The 21,902-nt window shown below is 41.8% G+C and overlaps 1 long non-coding RNA gene across 1 annotated transcript; it reads right to left on the reverse strand.

Annotated features, from left to right (window-relative positions):
• Nucleotides 1–258: 258 nt before the first annotated feature.
• LOC130455530 (uncharacterized) lies at nucleotides 259–7,902 on the reverse strand. Its single transcript, XR_008913557.1, has 2 exons — nucleotides 7,350–7,902; nucleotides 259–4,438 (listed from the first exon to the last, which is right to left on the reverse strand). It is a non-coding gene; the product is annotated as an uncharacterized LOC130455530 (long non-coding RNA).
• Nucleotides 7,903–21,902: the final 14,000 nt, after the last annotated feature.

The raw sequence follows: 21,902 nt of genomic DNA on the forward strand, positions 1-21,902 counted from the left end.
TCTCTCTCTCTCCCAGCCCCTCCTCACCAATAGGGACAGTATGAAAAGAGAAGAGAAAGGACCAGAAGCCCTAAGACCTGGCTTCAAATCCAGGCTTTACCATTAATTCACAGTGTCATTTCTCTCTGACTTCCTACTCTGATATTTTATGATTGTGGGATTCTGTAGTTGACAAAGAACCATTCAGAATATAAAATAACTTACGAGTCATCTCATCCATCCCCCTGCAGATTAAAAAGAACAACAACTAAAAATTGATTCTGATTTTAAATCTTTTAATAATATGGATAAAAGTATTAGAGCTGGAATGGATGTTAGAGATCATCTAAACCAAATTCCTCATGTTAAAGCTAAGGAAACTAAGAACAAGAAGTTATATGACTTGCCCAAGGTCACATAGGGAATAAGAAACAGAATTGGGATTTGAAATCAAATCTTCAGGCTCTAAATGAATCATTCTTTTGACTGTGTCTCCCTGGACTACAAATAGTGGAAAGTTCTATGGGTCTTATTGCTCTGACAGACTGCACCTAATTACTGACAGACATGGTCTTGCACAACCTCATCCAGTGGTCAGATCACCTCAGCCTTCCTGCTTCTTGCCCTGTGGGCAGGACGCATAAGAGTGGTCAATTCCTGGCATCCACAGAAGCCAGCCTTCCTGCTGCCACCATACAGGATGTGGTACTGTGTGGGATTCTCTAAGCTAGAGTGACCTCTGAGGCAAAGTTATTGGGAGCTAGTTGCTTTATTCCCAGAGAACTGCAGTGTTCATTTGACACAAGCACAGAGCTGGAGAAGATTTGGCCCCTGGAGCCCAAGTACACACACTTTTAACCCTAAATGCTCTCCTCAGGAAGGAAGGCTCATTCTCTTTCCTGTAGTAATAGCTCACATTTTTGTAATGCTTTAGCATTTGCAAAGCTCTTTGTTCAGAATTACCCTGGGAGGGAGGGAGTGTAGATATTATCCTTGACATCAGTGTGAAGTCCTAATCATGCCCTAGATCCTGGGATACAAAGAGGCAAAAGACAGCCTTCTCTCAAAGGGATTAGAGTCTAATGAAGGCTAGGGACAGAAACTAGACCTGTGGTATCACTAGTAAAGGGAACTTCCAGTAAGGAAATACCCCAGCCCCAAGACAGGCAGGTCAGAACCTTCTCTGCAAGTTATAATCTTAGAGAGTTGCCTAGAGCACCAAAATGTTAGGTGACTTACCCAGCGTCACAGAGCCAGTATGTGTCAGAGGTGAGACTTGAACCCAAGTCATCCTGGTTCTGAGGCTCTCTATTGTTCAACTGTACGACTCAGAAGGTCTTAAAGTTATTACTGGCAGAGGCCAGACTAGAAGCCAGGACTCCTGACTTCAAATTCAGCCTCATTCCCCTGCCTAGGTAGGCGAATGTGTATATACACATATATTCATATACCTACCGGTGTGTGTCTGTGTGGCCTTGAAATATTTAGCTACCTTGGGCAAATCATTCTCCTGGGTTCTATCTTATAAGATAACTTCTGGTATGTCTCCACCTAGAAATATTATTGGTATCTCAAACTTGACATGTTTAAGGCAGAATTTATCGTTTCCCCCCTAAGCCTTAGAGCGTCAATTTCCTCCTCCATACAATGAATGGCTTTCTAATTTCCTGGTTTCTGCTCCTGTCCTTGCAGTCTCCCATGTTCCTAGGCTCAGAGTTATCCTCGACTCTTCCCCCCTATCCTTTGTTTAGTTGCAGATTCTCCCGGTCTGGTGTCCACATCTTCCCCATGCCCAGCCCCTTCTGCAGACTCACATCAACAATGTCATTCAGGGCCTTAATACCAGGATCATTGTTTTAGTCTCTTAATTGGTTTTCCTGCTCCCAGCCTTTCCCCTCCCCAATCCATGCTTCACCCAGCTGCCAAAGTAATCTTTCCAAGTCACAGTTCTGGTCAAGTCACTTTCCCTGTTTGGCTGCCTAGCTACTCCATGGATAAAATGCAAACTCCTCAGCCAGGATTTGAAGGCCTTTTAAAACCCTGGTTCCAGTCTGTTATGACACTGAGAAATCACCGCTGGGCCCCAGGGGCTGTGACACTGCAAACTCCCTTTTTTCCAAAGGGGCCCTTGTCCTCTGAACCTATGCAAGTGGTCTGGATCTGACTCCGTCGCCCTGAGGGAGCCTGACCCACAATAACAGGAGTTATGCTCCCCTTTCTCACACACTTTGGCTTGCTAAGCCTCTAACCCAGGGAAAAAATTACTTAGAGCTTAAATGTGGGTTCATTTCTGGGGTCTCCCCAAAGCAGAGACTAGAAAGGGAGTCAGTGTACAGTGTGAATCAGGTATAGGACAGGTATCTATTTCCTACACACAACCTAAAACACAAACAGGCATTGTCAAGAAAGACTTAAAGATGGGATCCCGTGACTTAACTTACAACTAATGGTCTGTCTCTCCCAGTGGGTTGATTTTTAAAGCTCATCAGGGGATGTGACTACCAAATAGGCATACCGCATTTCCCCTCTCCTCTTCGCTGTTCCCCTCAAGATAGATGTCTTCTGGCAGGTTTACACTGGGCATTGTATCCATACTCCAGCCAGGGGCATCTCCAGTGAAGAAACTTCCCTTTGCCCGGGTCTCCACCCAGTTTCACCTGATAGACCCAGGAGTTCAGAAGGCTGGCCATGTCCATTTTGGAACTGATAATCAATCCTCTCTTCAAGATGGAAAACACAAAGCACAAAGGGCAGGCAGGGACCTGGAGCGAACACCTCATTGATCCTGCTTGTTCTCTGGGCCAGTAGGTGGCTGGGGCACAGGGAAAGAGCACCGGGCATCTCTCCATACCCTTAGGGAAGTCTCAAAGTCACTGGATAGCCTCTGGAGGGTCCAGAGAGAGCAAACCAAGAGCTGTCTCTTGCTTTCAGCTGATACCACACTCCACCCTGGATGTTTAGTTTTGAACCCCAACCTGGTACTTATTGTTTTGAGCAAATCATGTGACCTCCCTGAGCTCCAGGGTTCTCTGAAAATAAAGGGAGAGCTATCTGCACCGCCTACCTCCCGCTCAGGGGCTTTGTAAGAAAGGTACCTTTTAATCTGTAAGGGAGGGAAGGAAGGGCAGCTTTGAATGCTAAAAGAATCCTTTGTGAACCTTGATCCCTTCCCTGGTTAGAAGAAGGTCCTGGCCAGGGATGGGCCTTCCCCTGGGAGATATGGAACTCATTAATATGCATTCGATGAAGCTGAAGGAGGAAAGCTGGGCCAGAGAGGGCACGTGCCATAGGTGGGTGAATCAGTTGGGTAAAGCGCCAAAAGAAGCTCTGAAGCATCATAGAAATAGGAACAATTTCTTCTTATTCTATTCTAAGTAGGTTTGGGGAACCAAGTTGGGGAAGAGAGAGAAGGAGGAGGAGGAGGAGGAGGAGGAGATTGGAACAATGGAAGATTGGGAAGGGGCTTTAGGGCCAGATTCCTCACAGGATGGGATTTTTGCGGTTTAAAAAGTTAAGTGTGTGTGCTGGGGTGGGGGGGATGCACATTGGGGTGCTTCTGTAATGACCCAACTTATCCCTCCCTCCTGGCTTTATAGAGGGGACTAGGCACTAGGAGTGTGCAATGGTGTACATACTATCAGATGTAGTTGGGTATGTAGTTGGCTGATTGACTAAACTGATTTTTTTCCCTTAAAAAAATTTTTTTTGGATGAAGGATGGCTCTCTGGGTAGGAGGAGGAGGAGGGAGAAAACATATTCAGAGATGTGGGTAGTTTAAAAATAAGATATATCAATAAAATATGTATTTATATGTGTATATACACATACATCTAGGCATATACACACATAGAGAGTCAGATAGTTTAGCCAGGGGCAAGTGTAAGTGTTGCGATTAAGCATGAGCTATAGAACCAAAGAATGAAGGCTGATGATAGACTTAGAAGGGCCTTTGGTCAGAGGGGAGTTAAAAACTAATAGAGCAACCAAAGAGAGAATAAGATTGTAAATAGAGACTCAGGGGACCTTGTCAGGGTCAGAGGCTTTTTCTCTTCCTCCCCCCTTCATTCTCTCCACTATACCTCATTTCCTCCCACTCCCACCTTCCTCCCCACTATCCATTCCCCCTTCTATTCCCAGGGCAAAGTGTGGGAGGACAGACCTTGGGTTGTGGCTGTGGGTAATTGAACAGGGGCAGGACAGAGTCAACGGAAGACACTGAGGTTGTTCAGGGCAGCATGGAGAAGCATCATGACATTGCCCCATAGTAAAGAGATGCAGACGTGGGACTCAGGAAACACATAGGTCAGATCCTGGCTCGCCAGTAGCAGGCTGTATGACCCAGCAAGTTGTTTCCTCTCTCCAAGCTTCAGCTTTCCCATCTGTAAAAAGGATGGATTGGGACTAGTTGATCTCCAGGGTCCTTCTAACTCCAGCCTTCTACAAACTTCAGTGTTCTAGTCTGAAAAGTGAATGAATGTAAGGAAATAGAAAAGTTAGACAGAAAATCTAAAAACAGAAATATAGAAACAACTATAGAAATAAGTTGTTGCCTTTATGTCATAGAGTTCTAAGATTCATCCAGTTTAAGTCATGCCAGAAAAAGAAGCCCTGCTAGGACACATGGTGAATCAAGCATTCCCTTAATGGCCTCCAGAAAGCAATGTATGTGTTGGTCAGTGCCTTATTTAGACTAGAGCTCAGTGACTCTCTGGAATGGCCTTAGTCTGGATGGGGGAAAGAGAGGCATTAATAGTTGCATGAAAGGTAGCTACTATGGAGGCATATTTATAATTGGGTGGGGGGGAGGAAATGTTAATTATTTATTTATTTTTTTAAACCCTTACCTTCTTACAATTAATACTGTTTATTGGCTCCAAGGCAGAAGAGTGGTAAGGGTTAGGCAATGGGGTTTAAGTGACTTGCCCAGGGTCACACAGCTGGGAAGTGTCTGATGTCAGATTTGAACCCAAGACCTCCCATCTCTAGGCCTGGCTCTCAATCCACTAAACCACCTAGCTGCCCCCAATTATTTCTTTTAATAGAATTTTCTTTTTCTTCTTAATAAGGTAGAGTGGCATAATGAAGTAACTAGGTGTTCCAAGGGATAGAGAACTGGGCCTAAAGGCTAAAAGACCTGGGTTCAAATCTAACCTCAGTGGCCCTGGGGTAAATCACTTACCCACTGTCTGCCTCAGTTTCCTCATCTGTAAAATGGAGATAATAATAGCACCTACCTCCCAGAGTTGTTGTGAAGATGAGATCATATTTGTAAAGAACTTTTCAAATCATTTGGGCACTCCATAAATGTTACCTAATATTGTTATTATTATAATAGATAGAATGAGGCACCTGGAACCAGATACTCTTGTCAATATGTGGCCAACACTTAGTATGTATATGACCATAGGAAAAGTCATTTGACTTCTCTCAGCCTCAGTTTACTCATCTGTAAAATGAGGGTAATAATTACTGCAGTTATGGGACCTTGGGGGCCTTATGAAGTTTGAACAAGTCAGTGTATCTAAAGTGCTTTGTAGAACTTAAAGCACTTCATACGTGTCATTTCTTTTTCTTATTACAACTGTTACAACCTCTAGTTCTATTGTAATTCTGACATCCTTTAAAAATTTGATCATCTTAATACATGTAAAACCCAGATTGAATTGCTTGTCAGCTCCAGGAGGGGTTGGAAAGAAGGGAAGGAAACAATATGGATTGTATAACTTCAGAAAACTTATGTGGAAATGTGTATTAAACAATAAATAAATAAGCAAGAATATTAAAGAGATCATCTTTGATTTCTAAGGCTTCGTCCAGCTTTGTGATTCCAGTTTCTTGATAATACTTCAGAGTTCCTGTGGGTCCTTGTAAATAAAATGCACGTGGGCCCTGGATGACCACGGGAGGAGCTCTGTGCATCCTCTTCCCCTCAGCTTCTTCCTCCCACCCCTTCCTCCCCTCAGTGGAAATGCTGTAATGACCAGGCACCCAGACCCTGACTCCTCAACAAGATGAAACAGCCTGCATAGCCTGGGGTATCTCCGGCCAAGCATGGATGCCCATTTGGCCCAAATGTTGGTTAGGGAAGTGGCTGGACCTCCTGCTGAATAATTTAATTAATGGTGGGAGAGGATAAGACAAGAGTAGTCTAATCTCAGCCTACAGGCAGTCCTTGCTACCAAGGGCAGGAGTGGAGTCAAATTTGGGTTTTAACCCATTGTTTGCCACCCCACATTTAGTGTGGTTAGAAGAAAAGTGTCCAGTTCTGGACACTGGTCCTGCCACCACCTGCCTACTTACCTGCATCATCTTAGGAAAGTCATTTAACCTCTTGGGACCTCATTTTTCTCACCTTTAAAATGAGAGGATCAGATCTCTAAGGCCCTTTCTGGATCTAAATCTATGATTCTTGATCTGGTGGCCCCCAAATTGTGGATCTTCTCCTTAGTTGAAGCTTTCCTCTGTTGCGCAGTATTTCTTCCTATTCTCCCATACCCTCCCTCCCAGGGCAGCAGTTTTGTGTGAAGCCCATTCCCTTGAGCCTCCCTGAGAAGCCCCTCTCTCTGTATAAATTCCATATCTTCTTCATGGAGAAAAGAAGGGGGCCCCGGGGGAGAAAATCTCTGGGCCTTGTAATTCTCTGGGTTAAATGACAAAGTCAAACAAGATATCCTTTAAGGTTCTTTCCAGCTATCAGTCCAATAAGCCTATGAACCTTGGGACTTTTGTGTACCTTCCTGCTAACCCAATAGGTCCCAGCCCTGAGGCCCAAGGCCACACCGGGCCAGAGAGGCTGTAGAGAACTCGGGGCCTGGGGGCAGGGGGGGGAGGGGGTGCAGCACGAGAACACCTGGCAGGAGAAAACATTAGACTACGATTATTTGACTTCCTGTGTCAACAGAGTGGCCGGGTGAGGGCATGGGGGAAGGGGGTGCAGAGGGGCAGAACGTGAGCCAAACAATGCGTCAGAAATTCACCCACACTAAATATAACTGTACTGGAAGCTGTAAATACTCTCCTCTGCTGTTCTGGGTTTCCTTCTCCTTCCTCTCCTCCAGCAACCCCATTCTGCTGGGAACAATTCCCCTCATCTCGCCTTCCTGTGGGGCCCAGCACTTGGGGCAGGGTGGAGTGGCTTGTACCAAGCCAGCTCTGCCAGCTCCTCTTTCCACGGGTGGAAAAATGGAGGTTTCAGGAGGAAGCAGAGTCCTGAGGAAGTGTCTGGGGGTTGGGTCTCGGCTGGGGCGGGGGTAGGTCCCAGATGAGCGAGGGGCCTCCAGTGCCTGTGTCCAGCGCGGGAGGGGGTTCAGCTAAATCACAGCAGCGTGCCCTTCTGTCTCTGACACTGTGGTCCGAGGCTGTGGCCGTACCTGAGAGACTCCCAAATCCGTGAGTCTATACAGGGAACGTGCTTGTGGGAATCCAGCGTTTCCATCGGCGCTGCCAGGACTGGGACACTTGCCATTCCTCTGAATTGGTGATGACTTGTAATCATGACGTAAGACTTAAGATTGGGGCAAAAAGGTGAAAAAAAGAAAGGAACAGAAACCGAGGAAGAGACGGCACATTCATTTTGTGCATGGTTCTTTCCTGCTACAACTACTTTCCTCGCATGAGGCAGGGGATAGCACACTGGATCTGGAGTCAAGAAGACCCGAATTCAAATTAAAAAAAAAAAAGAGGATTTTTGCATCCATGTTCATTAAGGAAATTGGTCTATAATTTTCTTTCTCTGCTTAGGTCAACTTAAAATTGGGATCATAATAGCACCTACCTTCTCGGGTTGTTATGAGGGTCAAATAAGCTGATTATTTTACCAGCACAGCACAATGCCCCCCACACCAAAGGTGCTATATAAATGTTTGTTCCTTTCCCCGCCTCAGGATTGTGAACTCTTGTTTGTGAAAGAGCTTGGGAAGTGGCTGGCGCATGTCTGTAAATGCTCATCCTTTCCCTTTTCCCCATCTGTGTCTGCTGAGCTAGCTGGTTACTGAGTGACTCTTCCTCCCGCCCCCCTCACACTGTCTAAGGCCGGGGCTGGGACATGCTCATCATGTCATGGATGAAAACTTCCTCCTTTCTCTGGCTGTGGCTCAGGGGCCCCGGGGCGGGGGGGGGGGGTTGGTAGCTGCTATCACCCTGCTTTTATTCCTGTTATTAAACGGTTTCACCACCAGGCCAAGTGATGGGGTGGGAGGTGGGGGTGATGAGCCAAGGGATTGCCTGTAGGACATAACCATTGTGTGTCTATGCACACACACACACACATTTATGCATTGTATGCACACATGTGTACATAGGGATAGATGCATGTACACACACAGCCTGCAAGCAGAACCCGCTAGTCCTGTTTCCCATGTACTGTGAATGTATTACAGTTGTCAGAGAAAATGATGAATATTGTACTTTGCACTGAGGCTAAAAGTCCGAGAGAAACCATTTTTATTGACCTATCATTATTCTACAATTCTGTTTGAGAGATGCTTCTTGATGCCCCCGACTTATCCCTAGCCTGAGTCATTTTGAACTCCTTATTTATAGGATTCATGAGCAAGATTTCTCAATTTCGCAGTGGGATAAACTATTAACAGAGCCCAGGATTAAATGCTAAACGTTAACATTTGATTTCATCAATCCAGAACAATAATAACTGGACCTTGGAGTATTTTCCTAAAATCGCCCGATCCCTCTGTGACCAGTTCCCTCAAGGGCTTTCCCTCTTCCTAGTGAGCTGGCTGAATTCATTAGGGAGACCCCCTCCTTCTGATCTAACCCTGATCTCTTCAGGTAAAAGATGGGTCATTAATCTCTTGGGGAAAGAAGCTGCTGGTTAGGTGGATCTTACAGGACATAGTTTCAGAAGTGAGAATTAGTAATAGGCTGATAAGATTTTCTCTTTCAAAGTAGATCTGAGACTTCAAAATAAAACTAAGGCTTCAGACTTAGAGGGGGAGCAAAGGGATTTTAGTCTGCTTCCATGCTATTTTTTTTTAACCTGGATAGATGCTGGGAATGACAATTAAAATCCAGATTCATCTACTAAATTCATTGTATTTTTTCATCAACAAATATTAATAATGTAGATACTCTCCTCTGGGGGAATCTGTGAAATTTGTCCTGAAAAAGAAGTCCTTATAGTATTTCTGCTTGCCTATTAGCATATAAGCTGAATGAAGAAAGGGGCCCTATTTTTATTTATCTTTGTATTTTCTCAGAACCAAGCACAGTCATTTTTCATCGTGAATGGGTTGGTTGGGATAGGTATCAGTGAGTTTCTGCGTACACATATTAAGACTAAAATGTGATTCTTTCTTGCTCTTTTTTGTATATTGAAATGCTTTTGTTTGCTGATTTGTTAAAATATGTGTGTATCTACATATATATATTTTTTTCTTAAATTTCCAAGGAAAAAAGGGGAGCTAGGATTCTCCTATGATATGATACTATCCTCCACAAAGTCTGTCTTCCTCTTGTGGCATGATGGTCCTGGGTTGAGAAAACTGTCCTTTTTGTTTCTGCAGTGACAGTGGCAGAATGGTAGAAAGGTAGCAGAGTACTGTAGGAGGGAAAGGGGGAGGGGATGGGACTGAGTGGCTCAGTTGATTGGGAGTCAGGCCCAGGGACAGATATCCTAGGTTCAAATCTGACTTCAGACACTTCCCAGCTGTGTGATCCTGGACAAGTCATTTAACCCCGACTGCCTAGCCCTTTCTACTCTTCTGCCTTGGAAACAATACACAGTATTGATTCCAGTTTTTAAAAAAATCAGTTTTTTGACCATGACTAACTGGGATATAATATATTGATTTTATTTTAACATACAGGAAACTGGCGGGGGTGGGAAGGGAATAAGCAATTATTAAATGCCTACTACCTACCAGGCATTCTTCTAAGCACTTTACAAATATTATCTCATTTGATCCTCATGACAGCCTTGAGAAGTAGGTGCTGTTATTATCTCCATTTTTATAGTTGAAGAGACTGAGACTTGCTCGGGGTCATACAACTAATGAGTGATTGAGGTCAAATTTGAATTCAAGTCTTCCTGACTCTAAGGCCAGACTCTATACAATGCACTCTCTAACTACTTCTAACCAAAAGAAGTTGGGGCAAGGGAGGAGAGAGTTGGTATTCAGCCACTTTTGCATACTCAGTCCATGGACTTATTAGAGCAAAAATAAAAATCTGCCCCACCCTCACAATATGAAAGCTAAAGACTTCCCTCTTTCTGAGTGTTTGTTGGGCCCCTCCATTATTAACACCCACCTGTTCCCTATAGGCAGCTGTGTAAGTGCCTTTATGGGAAACTCTCCACAGATCACCTGGTGGTTGCAGCAGATTCCCCTGAAGTACAAACTCTGGGTGGAGGGATAGTGTTAAGCCCTCAGGAGGAGTAAGCATGAGTGGGTTATGATTGATGGCAATAGATTTCATTGCATTATCTTTCCCTAGAAACTCCTAACTCTTCCAAACTTTCCTGTTGCTGCTGAAAGGCCAACCAGCCAGCCAGTGACCCAGTTTTACAGCTATCTTTGCTTCTTCCTTCCCTGACACATCTAATCCAGATCTTTTCAATTTAGCTCCCTATCTCTCCCAACTGGCACCAACCCTCAGGCCTTTTGGAAGGTGCTGTATCCATGATGTTGTGCTAACATTCTGATGGAAAAAACAAGTGACTCTTCAGAAGCTTATAATCTTCAAGGGGGTACTGGGAGGTAAATAAGAAAAGCAGTCTGAGAAATGGAGTGGTTCTGCTCTGAGGCTTTAAAGAAGAGGAGAAGGAAGGACCAAAGGAGGAATACACTAGAATAGAAAGGAGGAAGGAGAAAGTATAACTTGCTATTTCTGATCATTAGGGTGTGGGAGAAGAGTCCAACAACATGGAGGAAGGAGGCACTGGATGAACCCTTCTCTAATGTGAAATGGACAAAAGTGATGCACATAGTTTAGTGGAGAAATACATTAAACATCAATAGGTAGATAATGAAAGACTGAATGAGGTTTAAGGGAGAAGATAATACTGGGGAGGAAATAGTGACAAATAAAATAAATTTCCTGATTCTAAGGGGTTGACTGCCAGGGTTTCTGCATCAGAGAGGATACCAAAGAGAGAAAAGTTTAAGCATTCTTCTGACTTGCCAAAAGACTTGTACCTTGAGAAAATAGTTTAGTCCAGTGATGGTGAACCTTTTTGAACTTTTTAGGGACCCTGTGTCATGCCAGACTACATGCCTGTGGCCACCCCCATTGTATGCCCTGCCCCCTGAGTGCAGTGCCTACCACTCTACCCTCACCCCCTGTGTTCTGGGGGCTGGACCAGGGGAGGGGCTGAGGTCCACAGGGAGGCTCCAGTGCCCCACACCTTCCCCTTGTGTTTGGGGGGTGGGACCAGGCTCCCAGCTGACCAAGCCAGGAGCCTGCATGTGCCCACAGAGAGGTCTCAACATGCCACCTTTGACATGTGTGCCATAAGTTCACCATCACAGGTTTAGAAGGTATAGAGACAAGGTAAAATGTAAAATGTTTATCTAGCAGCCCCTTGAAATACTTTTATGAGTAGAAGCTCCAAAGCTTCTACTTGCATCATCTCTTCCATCATCTTGGGAAGAGATAAAATAACTGGTATTGAATTATTGAACTTGAGTTTTAATCAGGGCCTTGGAATCCAGTCATTTGGGTATTCTACAAAATACCTAGATCACTGACCAAATCTCTCTTCTTTACTTGTGTTTGAAAGAGAACCAATTAATGCCATGCTATGCCATGATCACACCCTTTTGGTTAGGAGCCATAATGATTCTATATCTCTCATACCTAGCAAACTCCAATATTGTCTTCTTGTACCCTCTGATATGGAATCATAGTTCCATAGACAAAAAATCCCCTTCCTCTGCTATTCCTCAATCCTAATTCCTTTTTACCCCAACCCTATCCCTCCCCAGATCTTATTTTGCTTTGCCTTCCTCTTCTATTTCACCTTCTTAAAGCCCTGTTCTCTCATTAATTAATTTTCCTCTACCTTAGACTTCTTCCTTCTCTTTTCTTGCATTTGTAGAAACTAGATAGTCTCTCAACTTTTGAAACCTCCTACCTCTCAGAAGAATCTGACACTAATCATAATCTCTTCCTTACTTCAGACATGCAATCTTATGGGAAATAAATTCCTGGGAATTTCTCCTAATGAGCAGAATCCTCAGGATCCAAGAGTAGTGGGAAATGAAGACCAGAGGATTTTCCCCCTAGGCTATAGCATGTGTGTGTGTGTGTGTGTGTGTGTGTGTGTGTGTGCTTGTGTGTTTCTATATGATGTCTGTACCTTGATTTCATCAATGTAAGGCGTTCCTAGAGAGAAAACTCCCTCAATTAATGAAAATCTGCCACTATTTTGCAACTTATAGAGAGTTGCCTAGGGCACTGAGAGGTTAAATGACTTGTCTAGGGTCCCAGAGTTACTATATATCAGAGAAGGAACTTGAACTCAGGACAACCTACTCTGAGGCCAGTTCTCTATCCATTGTCACTATTCCATGTTGCTTTTCACATAATTAAATATCATATAGTCTATCCTATTCTGTCCTATCCTACCTTATCCAGTCTAGCAGTAGTTATTAAAATTAGGTAGTATTGGTTAAAGAAGAAAAAAATAGGGGCAAAGCAAAGACAGTAGAAAAGAGAAAGGGATAATTCAAGACTCAAAATTCTTTTCAAAATATTATTTACATGTAATTAGGGGAAAATTAAATAAAAAATAGAAAAATACTGAGGCAGCTGGGTAGCTCAGTGGATTGAGAGCCAGGTCTAGAGATGGGAGGTCCTAGGTTCAAATCTGGCCTCAGATACTTCCTAGCTGTGTGACCCTGGGCAAGTCACTTAATCCTCATTGCCTAGCCCTTGCCACTCTTCTGCCTTGGAACCAATACATAGTATTAATTCTAAGGCAGAAGGAAAGGGCTTAAAACATCTTTTTTTTTTTTAAATAGAAAACTGGTTCTCTAGAATAGGTTAGATAATATTTCCCAATCAATCAATCAATATTTTGAAGCACCAAACATGTGCCAAATATTAGGGATATAACTACAAAGAATGTTATAATCTCCACTATCAAGGAGCTTACATTCTAATGAGGAAGACAAATACATATATAAGCTTATACAGAATGAATCAAAATAAATACAAAACAGTTAAATCCAAAGAACAATAGTTTGGGAAAGAAGGTACTAGCAATAAGGAGTAGTATGCATGTCTAAAGGGCCATAAAACTGTGCCTATGCTTTGACCCAGCAATACCACTACTAGGTCTGTATCACAGAAAGATAAAAGATATGGGAAAATAACTTATCTGTACAAAAATATTTATAGCAGCTCTTTAGGTGGTGGCAAAGAACTAAAACCTGAAGGGATGTCCATCAATTGGGGAATGACTGAACAAGTTGTAGTATATGCTTGTAATGGAATACTACTGTGCCATAAGAAGTGAAAAGCAAGATTATCACCAAAAAAAACTTGGAAAAACCTATAAAGTGATGCAAAATGAAGTGCACACAACCAGGAAAATGTTGTACACAGTAATAACAATAATGCGTGATGATTAACTGCAAATGACTTAACTATTATCAACAAGATAAGACTCTAGGACAACTCCAATATGCTGCTAATGAAAAAGGCTATCCACCACAAAAGCAGGAACAGACTCGGAGTCTAAATGCAGATCAAAACATTCCCTTCTTCACTTTATTTCCTCCATTAATTTTCCTCTAGTGTAAGCAATGTGTCTTGTTTCACAACATGAGTAATATGGAAATATGTATTATGTGATAATATATGTACAACTTACATCTCAGTACCTGCCTTTTTGGGGAGAGAGGAGAGAGAGGAGGGGGAAAACATGGATTACAAAATGTCAGAAAATATTAAAAATTGTATTGACATGCTAAAAAAAAATAAAGGGTGGTACATGGTGTTCAGGGAAGACTTGTACCTTTGGTGTGAGGGCTTGCTGAGCCTTTTTCTTTTTTTTTTTTTAAATTCAGAGAATCCTGAAAGGACTTTTATTAACTGATTCAGAGTGAAGCAAAAAGACTACAACATTGTTAAGGAAAACAGCTATGAAAGACTTATGACCTTTAATCAATGCAATGACGAGTCATGATAAAGAATACAGATAAGTCAAATTTCTGATCTCTTGACAGAGAAGATTAGAGTTGCCAAATAAGATGTATTTTTAGACATCATGTTTTGCTGAGCCTTTTTCATGGGTGCTTTTCTTCTTTGGTGTCTGTCTGCCACCCAGATCTCACCTGTGACTCCAATAAGCTGTAGCATGTCTAGTGGCTATATGCTGATAAACCACCATGGCAAATAGGCTAAACCAGATTGAGGGTAACCAACAATTCTCAAACCCACTGGTGAATTAGGGGAGAGCCTATCCCAGACATGTGAAGCCTTCCCCAAGGGAAAGGGTAGATGAGAACAATTTGTTCCAATGGCCAGGAAGAAAGTGGAAGAAGGTGCTATGGAACACTCAGAGCTTGATCAGACATTAAAGAAGCAAAGGTCAACCACTGCACCCTGGGCCATCACCAGTCATCTTGACTTTTGTCTGACACTAGACTTTGATGATTCTGGAAGACAGTGAGGCCAATGACTTTGCACAACTCTGCCTCGGTTAAATCCAATTTATGTGTGTCAAAAAATATTGTCCAATGATGTCATTTTGGTCCTCTTTAAATACTGAGGATAACAATCAACATCCAACCAAGGAATTACCAGGAAAGGATTCATATAAAGGATTGAGCTCAATCTTCTTAAAGAAAAAAAAGGATTAGTCCAACCAACCAACCAGGTCCTAATCAAGCATTCACTGTACAGTATCCCCAGTAAGTGATATTATAGCCCTTATTTGTAGACTTTTAGTAAGAATACCTTTTAGCCCACCTACCCCCATAAAAGCCCTGACTTCTGAACTCCTTTGGAGCTTGAAATCAGTCCTAGGGAAGCCTGGTCCAAAGAGAGTGATTCAGGCTCATCCTTTTTCAGCCTTCAACTCATGTCCCCACCCCAGAGTATAATAACTAAGGAAAATTTCTTCAATAAAGCTTAGATAAGGCTCACATTTAAGATGCCACCAAAAGGGATTTGGGTCCCTCTTTAAAAAGTTACTCACTGTACAATGATATATCATGTTTAGGATAGCTATTTATTTCCTCTACCACAAATGGGAACAGACTGACCAATAGTTAAAAGATGAAGCCCATCATTCTTAATATATTTTCTCTTAGTATATAGGAATGACTTCTGGGAGACTTAAAGATGCAAAGATTCACAGAAACCCATAAACAGGTACAGAAATCATGTTACCTATCACGTCTTTTTTTAGTCTCTTGGGAGATAAGGACTCCCAAAAGACTTGTGGGATTGCTGAACAGATTTCACTTCCCCCTGTCTGCACTGCCTGAGCAGCAACTCAAAGTCTGAATCTTCTGGCCAGCCAGATGGGCAGAGCACATCCTCCTGACTAATATGTTCACTGAGAAGAGTGTAGTTGCAGATGGCACACACCTCCTGCTGCCATCAGCACCCTGAAACTCCTCCTGGGCTCTTGAACTCATGAGGTAACCACCAAGACTATAAATATCCATTTCCGCATTTGTGTGTAGGCATCAGAGCTGCTAGGGAGCCAGGGAGGGTCAGAGAAGGCAAAGGAGAGTCCCTCTCCTCATCATTAGAAGTCTAAGAGAGGTCTAGAATGGGCTATGTCTCAACAAGCAAGATGCCTCAAAAGACAAGATGGAGGCCCAGAGTAGAATTTATTTCACCTTAAGAACTTAACTGAGAGGGATTGAGAGCCAGACCTGGAGATGGGAGGTCCTAGGTTCAAATTTGACCTCAGATACTTCCCAGCTGTGTGACCCCGGGCAAGTCCCTTGACCCCCATTGCCTAGCTCTTACCATTCTTCTACCTTAGAACCAATACACAGTATTGATTCCAAGACAGAAGGTAAGGGTTTAAAAAAAAAAAACCTTACTGAGTGGATAACTTCTTGCTCAATCACCAACATTTTTTTTATTTTTAAATTTTTATTTAGAATATTTTTCCATGGTAACATGATTCAAAACCCCTCCCTTCCCCACTTTATCCTCCCCCCTCCCAAAGCCAACAAGCAGTTCCACTGGGTTATTCATGTATTGTTGTTCAAAACATATTATTCATATTTTCAGTAGAATGATCCTTTAACATCAAAACCCTAATCAGATCCCTATGTGATCAATTACGTATTTTTCTAATGCATTTCTAGTTCCTCAGTTCTTTCTCTGGATGTGGATAGTGTTCTTTCTCACAATTTCCTCTGGATTGTCCTGGATTATTGCTTTGCTGTTGGTAGAAAAGTATATTACATTCAATCGTGCTACAGTGTATCCATCGTTGTGTATGAGGTTCTTCTGGTTCTGCTCCTTTCACTCTGCATCAATTCCTGAAGGTTGTTCCAATTCACATGGAATTCCTACATTTATTCCTTTCAGCACAATAATATTCCATCACCAACAGATACCACAATTTGTTCAGCCATTCCCCAATCGAAGGGCATTCCCTCATTTTCCAATTTTTTTGCCACCACAAAGAGCGCAGCTATAAATATTTTTGTACAAATCTTTTCCCTTATTTATTTCTTTGGGGTACAAACCCAGCAGGGGTATGGCTTGGTCAAAGGGTAGACATTCATTTAAAACCCTTTGCACATAGTTCCAAATTGCCCTCCAGAATGGTTGTACCAATTCACAACTCCACCAGCAGTGTATTAGTCTGTATTAAAAAAAAAAGACAAAAGAGGGAAGTTTTTACCCCTAGGGAAGTTTGGACTTTCAGTATGGAGAGGGGGAAAGAGAGAACCCCCTTCTCAAAGCGGGGTTTGGAGGAGACAGTAGATGTAACAGGTTGGCTCAGAGAGAGGAGAGAGTGTTTGAAGATATTTCCCTTTCTGCCTTTCCTCCTTAGCTAAAGTTGCTCTCCCCAACAGATAACAGGTAATACAAAGGAATAATGGGCAGGGAAGAATGAGAAAAGTAAAGTGGGGAAAGGGGGTCCCTATCTCTATCTAAACCCTTTCCCCTCCCTCCTTGAATTTGGGAGGAACTCAGGCCTTGGCAGCCTGAGCCCCCTGAGAGAAAGTCAGGTTGACTCACCCCTGGGCAACAGGAGCTGAGGTAAAGCCTGCTCAGGTTTCTCTTCAGAAGTCCCTTCAATTGGGAAGTAGGGGGGGAGGGGAGATTTCCAGTCACCAGCAGGAAAAGTGGGTAACCCTCAGGAGAAAATCTTTTTCCCATCTTCTCTCTTCAGCTTCTCAAGACCGAGAGACTCTCACTGTTCTCCAAGCCAGAGTCTCTCCTCCTCAGGATTCCCTCCTGGGACCCCTCCCCCATCAAGGTGATCAATTTCACATACTATTCAGTCTGGCACTTTTTCTCTAGTGCCAGCCTCAGTCACAAATCCTCCATTTCCTGTTGTTCGTGTGGTGCCACCCTGGCCCATACCAGTTACTTATCTTCTATGTCTATTCTAATCTATCAATGCTACTTATTGTTCCCATCTAACCTCCCCCCTCCCAAAATAATAAATCTTATCCTAATCTGTCTATTTGCTAATCTAAGTTCCTATTTTATGCTAAGACTGAGTTGTGGGAAGAGGGTTAGGATTATGTGCCAACAAAATTTTTACAATATAACAATTTCTTAATACAAAAGTCACTCCTATTGTAATCAATATAAAATTTAACTTAAGTAAAATTGAACTATCCTATACATTATGCAATACTAATTCCAATGTAACAATCCATAACATTTACAGATAGATAGATAGATATTAACTTGTATCTAATGAAATCTGATTTATTCTGTCCTTATGTTACCTCTCTAGTTACAATATTCCCCTTTCCACCCTAAACTACTCTGTCCCTGTCTATTAATGGTTAGTATTTTAACTCTCCTTTCTATCTATATTACTGGATTAGATCATTATTATGCTATATATCTATATACATGCATATATATACACATGTCTGCTATTTACAAACATTTACATATGTCACATGTTATTTAAATACATATGTATCCTCTGGTAGTAGATATTATTTATATATACAATTTATGGGCTGTCATTATTTACAACACAGCCCCTAATGTCAGTGTAAAATTTGTTTGTATTATAGATGTCATGGTGGATGCATATTTATTCCAACGTGCATGTGAATGTACTTCCCTATGTGAAGTTAATGTGGTCGGCGATTAATCTTATGTGACCCATTTTCCTGAAGTTCATTCCCCCATAATGTCTTTGATTCAAAGTTCTTTCCAGTTGTCCGTGTATCTTCCATCCTTTGGTATTGCTTGAAGTTTGTCACAGGTCGGGGGTGCCTTCTCCTTTACAGGACACATACTTGCCTGTTGTTTCACCTTGAAAGATTATCTCAGGTATCCGGAACTACAGGATCATGCGTGTGTGTAAGATTAATGTGTGCGTGCATGTAAGAGTGAATATTTTGATGCATGTGAGTGAAACTTTATATAGGATGTTTGTGCCATCCTCATGTGTGCAAGTGAGATTTTTTTTAATGTAATGAATGTAGGCATCTTTCTTAATGTGTGATTGTAAGGTGATTATTCTATCCCAATGTGGTTGATTGTAGAAGTTAATGATATTTTAGTCTAGGATTGAGATTGAAATTCGTATATAGGTTTAATACTTCTAAGGGATTCCAAATCCACCCAAATAAACTCCCAGGTTCTGCAAAGAACTGCTTCTCCTGTGTTTCACAGGCTACACTAATCCTCCCTGATCTAACTAACCCAAATTTATACTATCTGTCTTGGGCATTATTCTATTTTGGTTTCACTGTCTCTGTTCAGTATCTCTATTTCTTCTTGTGTGATTTTGTTGGATTCATGGGCTCTATGTTAATTTATCAAAGGTTGTTCTTGGGGTGTTTCTGTTTGAACAGATTCTTGGGCATCCATTAAGTTGTCTTTTGGTGTGTTATCACGGGCATAGTGATGTTTAACGTGAGATGCGTGAAGCCAAGAATCTTTTCCTACTACTTTGATAGACGTAGGAGTGGTGAGAGCTACATCGTATGGACCAATCCATTTGGGCTCTGTGGGTTTGTCTTTGGCAAAATTTTTTACATATACTTTGTCCCCTGGTCTCATGTTATGTAATGAGAAATCTAGTGAGACCCTTTGCCTCTAGTAGTCCCAGTCTTCTCAGTTCTTCCAGCCTCTTTTGTATCTGTGTCAGATAGGTGTGTAACTGGAATTCCCCTCCCAGCATGGAAAGATAAGATGGTTTAGCGGTCCTTCCTATCCATACTGGCTGTCCATATAATATCTCATATGGGGAAATATGTAAGTCTCCCCTGGGTTTTGAACTCAGATAGAACAGCACAAGCTGAAGAACCTCTTTCCATTTAAGATGATTTTGGGCACAGAGTTTAGCTATCATGGTTTTTAACTCCTTATTCATTCTTTCCACCTGTCCTCAACTTTCTGGTCTATATGCATTATGGAAATTACCCTTTATTCCCAGAGACTTATACACTTGTAAAATGCTAGATATAAAGTGACTTCCCCTGTCTGAGTCTATGGCACCTGGAATGCCCTATCTAGGAACTATTTCTTTAAGCAATGTTTTCACTACCATGCCAGTGTTGTTTTTCTTTGATGGATATGCTTCTGTCCATCAAGTCTGTCTACTATGACTAAAACATATTTATAACCTCAGTTCTCAGGCATGTTAATAAAATTAATCTGTAGACACTGAAAAGGCGTAAAAGCTAGGGGTCGCCCTCCCAATACCTTGTATTTGAAATGACCTTGATTAAACTTTCTACAGATGTCACATGTCTGACACACTCTTATAGCAGTTGATATCCCTGGAGCTTCCCAAAACCAGCAGACCTCATTCAGCATGGATTGCACTCTGTAATGACCTCTGGAGTGAATCACATTGCATAGATGTTAGTACAGCCTTTTGGGCAAGATGGGCTTTCCTCCTTGTGATAACCAGATTCCTTTGACTAATCTTGCTCCTAGATGTTCTTGCCATGACTGAATCTCCTCTTGCCAGTATGCTTGTTTGAGATCGTGTTTATCTACCAGAGAAAAATTCAGAACATGGATAGGACCAAATCTGGCCTCGAATCTTGCTGTTACATCTGCCCTGTGATCCCTATGAAAGTAGGGATACCTCGTCCTTGCCAGAGGAGTGAGCCTTGCCTTTGGCAATTTTACTGCTTCTAAGAGTTGGTCCCCCCATCAAGGTGATCAATTTCACATACTCTTCAGTCTGGCATTTTTTCTCTCGAGCCAGCCTCTGTCACAAGTTCCAATTTTTGCCAATCATTTTTGATACAACCTCAAGTGATGGGGATGATGGAGACCAACCAGAAGCCACTGGACATGCATGCCCATGAGCATGGACTCTGCCAAAACAGGGTAGGGTGCAGGCCCAATTTCATGGGAAATATCCCAGTTTAGAAGATTGGGGGAGCTCGCCTGATTATCCCATTATATAAAAGAGAACCAGTTACCTTCAGAGGAAATCTATTCTCTTTTTTCTTTTTTTTAGACTAGTTGAGTGCAATAGTGAGAAGGGAAGGAATATTCTATTTCTTAATAACTAATTGTTAGAAATTTTTCCATGTACTAAGTCTAAATATGCCTTTTTACCATTTCCACCCATTCATTGCTCCTATTTCTGCCTAGAGGCCAAGCAGAACAAGCCTAATTCCTCTTTCACAAAGCATCCCTTTAAATACTTGAAGATAGACATCATGCCTCCTCTAAGCATTTTCTTTTACACTCTAAACATTCCCTTTTCTTTCAACTGATCAGTGGGACATAGTATTGTCCCTAGTAATCTTTCTGTGGAAAATCTTTCTCTTCTCAATGCCCTTTCTAAAATGTGACTCTGGGAATCAAATGTAATACTTCATATGTTGTAGGGGCACCCTACGGCCCTACTTCTCATGTTTAGATACTCTACCTCCTTTTATGGCCTATCATCTCCTTAGCTTTTTTAGCTAATTCCTCAGGCTTGTAATTAGGAAATTGATTTTTTTTTATCCCAAGTGGAGAGTTTTATCCTTACTCAATATAATCTTAAAAACGTTAAAAAAAATTTGATAAATATAAAATAAAATGAACATTTCTATATACACTGTTGAACAAGAAGAGCATGTACATGAAACTACACATTTCTTTTATGAAGTTTTTTTTTAAGTATATAATAAATTCAACATGTGACTTTGAAAATTGTCCTTGTCTGTTTTTCCTTTTGGCCTTCCTTCTGTTCTCTTTTCATTTTGGGGAGAAAATCCTATCCTTACCCTTTCCTTCCTCCCACCTGCTCCTCTACCTCATTGAAAAGAATAAGAAAAACAAAACTCATAATAAATATGTATAGTTAAGCAAAACAAATTCCCACATAGACCATTGCTTCATTGTGCATTTTGGCCTCTCTTCAGGGGATGGAAATCCTGCTTCATGAACAGTATTCTGGAATCATGGGTGGTCATTGCATTGATTAAAGTTCTTAAGTGTTTCAGAATTTGTTTTTTGATTATATTATAAAAATTAATCTCTTTCTGTTCACTTCATTCTGGATCAATTCATATAAGTCTTCCTGGGTTTCTCTGAAAAACATCTCTTCATTATTTCTTATAATACAATAGTTTGACCAATTGATGGATTGCCACCACAAAGCCCCCCAAAAAACCCCGCAAAAAATATTTTTGTACATATAGATCCTTTTCTTCTTTCTTTGATCTCTTTGAGGTAAAAACCCAGTAGATAGTGGTATCTCTGGATCAAAGGGTATGTATTCCATTTAATGATTTTATGGTCATAGTTCTCAATTGTTTCCCAGAATGGCT

Source organism: Monodelphis domestica, chromosome 7 (assembly GCF_027887165.1).
Source record: "Monodelphis domestica isolate mMonDom1 chromosome 7, mMonDom1.pri, whole genome shotgun sequence".
NCBI classification, from domain to species: Eukaryota; Metazoa; Chordata; class Mammalia; order Didelphimorphia; family Didelphidae; genus Monodelphis; species Monodelphis domestica.